General features: G+C 36.6%; 1 pseudogene; it reads left to right on the top strand.

Moving 5' to 3' along the window:
* The first annotated feature begins 653 nt into the window (after positions 1-653).
* LOC116141152 lies at positions 654-8,083 on the top strand (annotated as a pseudogene).
* Positions 8,084-8,283: the final 200 nt, after the last annotated feature.

Here is an 8,283-nt window from a genome sequence, read left to right as displayed (position 1 = left end):
TTAGTAAAGGAGGGAAATGTTTAACTCTCCTCCGTTAATCAGTTGTTATTTTCTGTTGATATTCAATTAGCATTAATGGTTAGTTAGACTCATGTAAAGACTATAAAAGTGTACAGTGTAACTAAACAAAAATCAAGAAATGTAATACACCAAATTTCCAGAAATTTCTCTTTTTCGTATTCTCTCTCAACTTTTCTTCTGTTTTTCTTCTTGCTTTATCAAAGTCTCACAAGAAACGGCTGTTGTGAGTTGGATTTAGAGAGAAAAGTTTGCATTGTTGGCAACAACATTTAATGACAACCTGAAAGAGTGGACATAATTCTCACTCAATTACTCAAATTGGCTCTAAACCCTAAACTTTTAATAAAGTAAAAAATAGAGTGGGTCACGTGAAACCTTTCAAATATGCATTCCTCAATTACAATCACATTGATTCATTAAAGTATTTAAAAAAAATTAAAAAATGTCAAATATTATATCACTTTAATACAAAGTTTAAATTTACTTTGTAAATTTATTATTATTCTTGTTCACTTGCAAGATGCATGTACATTTCATGACCTATCTATTTAGTCCTCATTCATTTAATATCACATAATTTCACTACTGCCGCACGAAACTCATGCTCTCTCCCTCTCTCTCAATCCCAATTTCTATATAAACACCCCATGCCTCAACAAAATTTCCCACAAACCAAAATCAAACCCTCTCCATTTCTCTCGAATATCTCTCTTAATTAATCCCTAGGCCAAATGTTGAAGCCTCAACTTCACCAATCTCAATCTTCCAAACCCCTCTTCTCATTGGCCAACAAGCCATTTCTCCATGGAAATGGCGCCTCCGCCAATGCTTTTCTTCTACTTCATTCTCGACCTTCCCTCAAGAAATCTCCGAAAATCCGTGTTGGGTTCGTTCCCTCCAACATCAAAACCTCAGTAGTCGATTTAACGGAACGAAAAATCACCGCTGTTAAGGCTGTTGTCACTGTGATTCCAACCGTCAGTAGTTTGCTTTCTAGCATTTCTATTGACAGCAGTTTGGATACTTTACAAGATGCCCTCGGAAAATCTCTCCTCTTGGAGCTCGTTAGCGCCAAGCTCGACCCCAGTAAGTTTCAAACACAGTCGTATGGATACTGTGTTTCAAGTTTTTGACAGTTTCTGAACTGTTCATCTTTTCTAATTAAATGGTTTGAGACGCGTGTTAGCCTAAAAGTAACTAAAAACTAAGTCAAATACCTTAACCCTTTAAATCGATGAACAGATATTATTTTGTTTTTACTATTTCTTCATTCTTAGCCAATACTTCCACTAATTTGCTCCAAGAATCAATATATATGATTAATTTGCTCCAAGGCCTGTCCTTGAGGTAGGATGGTTAGTTTTTTTATGACCTTTCTGTATTTTCTATTTATAGTACTTGCTTAAAAAGAAAAAAAAGAATCAATACTACAAACTAGTTTTCAACACGTCAAGATACTGTAATTTAAATTTTTGACACAGTTTTTGAACTGCTCATCTTTTTTAATAATTTAATGGCGTTGAGAGTTGTGACTTAACATAAACAGTGACTAAAAGTTAAGATCTCAACCTTTAAAGTCGATGAATAGATACTTTAACCGTTTGAAGATGACTTTTTTCTTAATATAACAAAACTGTAGCTCTTCGAGCACACGTTAAGACGTTTAACTGGTGGATTCAGAGACTGGATTGGAGAAACCAACCATTAAGGCGTTTGCACACAAAGGGAAGGAGGTGAAAGGAGAGGCAACATACGAGGCTGAGTTCAAGATTCCGACGGATTTCCGAGAAGTTGGAGCGGTGTTTGTGGCGAATGAGCACCACAAGGAGATGTTCTTAAAGGATATTGTTCTTGATGGATTCGATACCGGTAAGGTGAAGATAATATGTGGCTCATGGGTTCAGCCTAAGACCGATAAGACGCAGAAGAAGAGAGTCTTCTTTACAGCTAAGGTCAGTGTCACTTTTTTTTGTTTATTTCTGATTCCCATGTCCTATGATTAAGTTTGCTAATCCAACAGCTTAACCGGTTGGATCAGGACCCGGGGCCTTCTCCGGGTCAAGTTACCCTTTCAACTGTTTTAAATTTGAAATCTAGCAAACATACTCGAGATTAATACGCAACAATCCTTGAAGGTTTCAAATCCAGCAAACACACCCTCTAGCCAAATGCAAATCGACGATGACATCCCCTTTTATGGCGACCTTCCACCTTCCCTTGTTGTTGGACCACCTTCTGACTTTCTCTGGGGCCATGACGCTTCATCTCCCACCATCGCGCTATGTTTCGTTGTCCAGTAATTTTTCTTCCATTTCCCAGCGTTGACCGACCTTCTCTGTCATCAATAGTCATCTCTGACCACCGATCTACCTTCTCCCAAGCTCCCTTGCAGTTCACAAAAATCCATAGTCATCTCGCCAAAAAAATCCACTGCAACCGTTTGACTTCCACCACTGATCTGCCATTTCCCCGCGATACCTCAACTTGCAAACTATCGATTCGTCCTACCCATCACCCAATCTGCCCTCCCTGGTGTGTCACCGCTGCTCTCCCAGTCGATCACTGATTTGCATTTGGTCAGGGGTTGTGTTTGCTAGATTTCAAACCTATGGGGCCTGATGGTATTTATTAGGAGCATGTTTGCCAGATTTTAAACTTCAAACCATTGGTTAAACCGGTTAACTTGTGACCTGGTCGCCTGAACAGTCACCCCGGGTCAGGTTTTAAAACCTTGGTTTATACCTATGTTTTTTTCTTTATTATTATTATTTGTTATTTTGTTTATATTTTATTTGCATATAACATCAGAAAGCTTGCAGGGCGTATGGTCAGTCAGCTGAAGTAAAAAATAAATGGAGAAAGATTTCATTGCTCCATGATTTTGCTTTAAAGTTGAGATGATCATAATTAACGAATTAAACCACCAATGGTTTTTTTTTTTTTCTTTTTTCTTTCATAAAATTCTTGGAAAAAAAAAAAATTAAAGGATAATTTTAAGGTTTACCTTAAATTAAGAAGGATAAAAGTTTTTTTTTTTTTCATAAATTTCTTGGAAAAAAAACTAAAGTATAATTTTTCCACATGAATCCTTTCCATTATCATCCTAACTTTATCTTCCAAAATTTAGAAAATACATTACAAATAATTAAGTACTAGCATGTGATGAGTTGTTCTTGTAATATTAACCATTTGATAAAAATCTAATCAATATGTATAACTAGAATATTTATATTGTACTTATATAATAAATCATGATGATATTTACATGTATAGAAGAAAGAATTTCCAACAGATAATAACATGAAATACTTTTATTCAATCCTACAACAATCACATTACAAGAGAGACAGATATTTACCTAGATAGTCATAATATTATTATTAATAATTTATTCTCTTTTCTTTTTTTGGAAAATTTTTAACTTTCTGAATCAAATTATATCCTCAACAGTGGTCCATGATCGGCCATTTATGAAAATTAGTCATACATATTACAGTAGTGGTCCTTGATTACTGAACAAAATATATTTGGTCTCCATGAATATAAGCTTTTCAGTACCCGAATTTAATTAATTCGATTTCATCATCGACTTATTGAGCTCTTGGTTTTGTGAGATCAGTCATACTTGCCATCAAACACACCGAATGGACTAACAAGGCTGAGAGCCGAAGAGCTTGTCAATCTGCAAGGCACCGGACAAGGAGAGCGCAAGAACACCGAGAGAATTTACGACTATGATGTGTACAATGATCTTGGAAACGCCGACAAGAGCAATGATTTGGCTCGGCCGGTGCTCGGCGGGAAACAACACCCTTACCCTCGACGTTGCAGAACAGGGAGGCCTCAGTGTGACAAAGGTAAGGAGCTAGCATTGGCATCTTGAAGTCATTTCTTCTTTTAACGTAAAATTAGGGTTTTAATGATAGATAGTCATTTTTGAGGGGATAGTGAAAGCTTAAAATCAAAATATTGGAGCATTAATTAATCCTTACGTTAATATTCTTATTTTTAAAATCAAGACCAGTTTCTTAATTTAGGAAGTTCACTGAAAGACCAAGTTAAAGAGGAATTTCTTGTGTGAAGACTCTAAGATTTTTTGTATTCCAGTGGATTTTAATTCACATTAAAAAAAAAAAACGATATATATATATATATATATATCGAGTAGTGAGATAGATTGATTTCCCAAAAGACAAAATAATGCCTATCCATCACTGACTGGTAGCAAACATGGAGAGTCTCTTGACATGTGAAGAGCATAAATAATTGTACACACAATTATTGAATCAATTAGGGTTCCAAAAATAGATGAACTTATTTGCATTCACTAGCAACAGTAATTTTTAAATAAACGTCTTAATTTTTTTTAGTTTTTATGTATGAAGTGATGTGACATTTGTTTAGTAGTATATGACATGGATCACATAATCACCTAAATAATTCATTTATGCTTTCAAATTAATTAGGTATAAAATGTGAGATATAGATTTTTTTTTTTTTTTTTTAATCATCGGAGGTGTCCGGACTAGTTTGCGCGTACCTAAGCTAATCGTCCAAGGCCTTCGAACTGTTGCAGGTAAAAGCCCGAGTGGCTATTCCTATTAGTGTCTAAGGAGATTGGAACTCAAAAACTCATAAAACTCTTTTACTCTTTTACCACCTGATGTTAGATTTGTGTTACATCTTAGCATATATACCTTGTAAAACATTAAAATAAAGAGAAAATTGTTTGATGGGTCAAATAAAATCAATATAAAGTACTTTTAATATGGGAATGCATGCATTTCAGATAAAACATTCAAGAAATAAAAAAAAAAAAAAATTCAATAAAATGTACATTTACTTGCGTTCTTACTAAAAAGCTATTTAGAGCACAACGAACTTGCTAAGGGGCGAGTGGGGGCTGGTGACCCCACTAAAAAAATTCATTAATTTTTCCTAGCTTTTGTTTTGACCAGCTATATATGTATTAATGTTTTTAGTTTGATGTTATTCACTTTTGTTTTGGCTTTTTTCAAGTGTATATTAAGTTGGTTACAATCCCACTTAGTTTGCCTAGAATTATATTTAACAGTATTGCTTCCTGACATTAATTTTGGATATTTCTCTCTTAGAGCACAGATAAGACTGTTCTCTTTCTTATATCTATTATGCAATTAATGACTAATTATAATTATTTTTTATGACTTTGCAGATCCATATTCTGAGAAATTAGCCACCAGCACAATCTACGTACCCAGAGATGAAGACTTCTCAGACATAAAAGAGCTAACATTTTCAGCCAAAACTCTCTACTGCGCCCTGCATGCTTTAATCCCGACGATCCAAACTTCGATCGTCGACTCTGATCTATCGTTTCCATACTTCAAAACCATAGACTCCCTCTTCAACGAAGGAATCAACTTGCCCCCATCACTAAACAAGGGTTCTGGAAAACACTCATCCCCGATTGGTGAAGGCCATCGAGGATAGCAGTGAAGATGTGCTGCGTTTCGAGACCCCTGAAGCCATGGCCAGTGAGAAATTTGCTCATTCTCTTTTTCTTAAAAGGCATTAAAAAATCTCAAGTTCTCATGCATAATTTTTTTGTTTTTTGTTTTGATTGGCAGGAGATAGGTTTTTTTGGTTTAGGGATGAGGAGTTTGCTCGGCAAACTCGGCTGGTCTCAACCCATTATGCATAAAATTGGTCACGGTTGTTATATATCTGTATAAAAAATTACGTCTAAACTTCTATTTATTTACCCAAGTAAATATTGAAGTAAAATTTAATTGTTTTTAATATGAAAAATTTGATTGAATTTTTTTTTGCAGTGTTCACTAATATTAGTAAACTGTTCATTACCTATACTATTTAATGAATTTAGTATTAACTATCATTGAATGATCAAATTGTCAATTAGAACTATTGGATATATTACTTAAGAGGTCTTAAGTTCAATTCACATCTATCTCTATTAGAGGTGACCACTAGAACTCTATCTGTTTATGTTATAGGGTCTCGAAGATTAGGTGAGGGTATGCTAGCTAGTCCGACACCCTGATCATAAATATATATATAAATATTAACTACAATTAAATCTTTATATTTATTTGATGAAAAACTTAGATCATAGGAAAATGTGAAAGAATAAAATTAAGGTAATAATAAGATGTTTAAAATCATGCTAACAGAACAGAGAATTAAGCTTCAAATTTGCTTTAAAAATTGTGCAGGAATGGCCATTGAAAAGCACACTCGACCCTGCAGTTTATGGTCCACCAGAATCAAAAATCACCACAGAGATCCTCGAGAACGAAATCAAAGGCTTCATGACTGTCGATGAGGTACAACAAACAAACAGAACTCCATAAATTTCCATTTCTTCTAAATGAAAAATTGCACAAGATTAATTAACCCCATTAATTAAAACTAATTGTTGTTGATTAATTTTCCACAGGCCATCAAAACAAAAGTCTGTTCATTCTAGATTACCATGACTTGATGCTACCATAGTTCAGAAAGTGAGAACGTTAAAGAACACAAGGCTTTATGGATCTCGCACGGTGTTTTCCTAACCCCAGATGGCACGTTGAGGCCTCTGGCCATCGGCTCGTTCGACCTCGATGGACGGCAAACCCCAGTGGAAAGAAGTGTACACTCCCAGTTGGAACTCCACAGATTGCTGGCTATGGAGATTGGCTAAAGCTCAAGTCCTCGCCATTGATGCTGGCTATCACCAGCTTATTAGCCATTGGTACGTGCCATCTCCCTCGATTTTCCTCTTGAAAGTTTGTTAAAAAGATCAAATTTACTGAAATCAAGGTATGACGAAACGGGTTCGATAAGTAGTCTGTGAATAAGTGATTTTCTGCAGAGTCGTTTGATAAGTAGTCGGTAAGTAAATTGTGCTCTATTCAATCAATCATTTGATAACCAGAGTGGTTTTGTAACGACATTAATTTCTGTTGCAGGTTAAGAACTCATTGTTGCACAGAACCTTAATAATTGCCACCAACCGGCAACTCAGTGTGATGCACCCAATCTATAGACTATTGCACCCACATTTCGGTACACAATGGAGATCAATGCCCTAGCTCGAGGAAAGCTAATCAATGCTGATGGATATCGAAGACTTTCTCACCTGGCAAGTCTCCATGAGACTCAGCTCGCTGTATACGACGCGCTGTGGCGTTTTGACCAGGAGGCACTGCCCCAAGACTAATCAACAGGTAAACTTTTTTGCATCGAAAACTGTAAGATTTGTTGTTAATGTTCATTAATCTGCGGTCGAATATTTCCCTAATTTTTATCCTCTTGTGGCTAACCAGGGGGATGGCTGTTGAAGACCAAATTCTCCTCATGGCCTAAAGCTCACAATTGAAGATTACCCCTACGCCAATGAGCACTTGTTCTCGGGACGCATTGAAACAATGGGTGACCGATTATGTAAACCACTATTACCCTGATCCAAAACTTGTCACCTCCGATCAAGAGCTCCAGCATGTGTGAAAGGATCAAAAACGTCGGACATGGAGATAAAAAGGATGCGCCATGGTGGCCTGAGCTCAAAACCCCGAAAGATTTAATCGAAATAGTCACAACCATCGCATGGGTGGCCTCCGGTCACCACGCAGCCGGAAACTTCGGGCAGTATCCATACGGAGGCTATTTCCCAAACAGGCCAACCATTGCAAGAATCAACATGCCCACAGAGGACAACTCCGAAGAGGGCTGGAAATCTTATTGGAGAGACGAGTTGTGCTTTTGAGATGCTTTCCGTCACAGGTTCAAGCGGCGACGGTTGATGACGGTGCTGGATGTGCTCTCGAATCACTCTCCAGACGAGGAGTATTTGGGGCAGCTGGCGGAGCCGGCGTGGGAGGAGGATCCGCTCGTGAAAAGTGCTTTTGAGAGGTTTAATGGGAAGTTGAAGGAGTTTGAAGGAGTTGTGGATGCAAGGAATGCGAATAAGGAGTTGAAGAACAGAAATGGAGCTGGGATTACGCCGTATGAGTTGTTGAAGCCGTTTTCCGATTCTGGTGTCACCGGAAAAGGAGTTCCTTATAGCATTTCCATCTAGGGTTGCGATCTAATAACAATGAGAAACGAAGAGGAATAGTAAATGTGTGCATGAGAATGCATGAAAATGTTTCGCCGAGAAAATTCTCTTTCCTTTCATTGTAATAAATTATGATGCCATTCTAGATCTTCTAGAAACATTAAAATAATAATAATAAAGTAAATAATTAGAAATTAGAAAAAATGTAAAAAATTAAGAAG

Source organism: Pistacia vera, unplaced genomic scaffold, assembly GCF_008641045.1.
Source record: "Pistacia vera cultivar Batoury unplaced genomic scaffold, PisVer_v2 Contig393, whole genome shotgun sequence".
Taxonomy (NCBI): Eukaryota; Viridiplantae; Streptophyta; class Magnoliopsida; order Sapindales; family Anacardiaceae; genus Pistacia; species Pistacia vera.
Note: the sequence above shows the minus strand (reverse complement) of the source record. Positions and strands in the feature narration are given on the sequence as shown.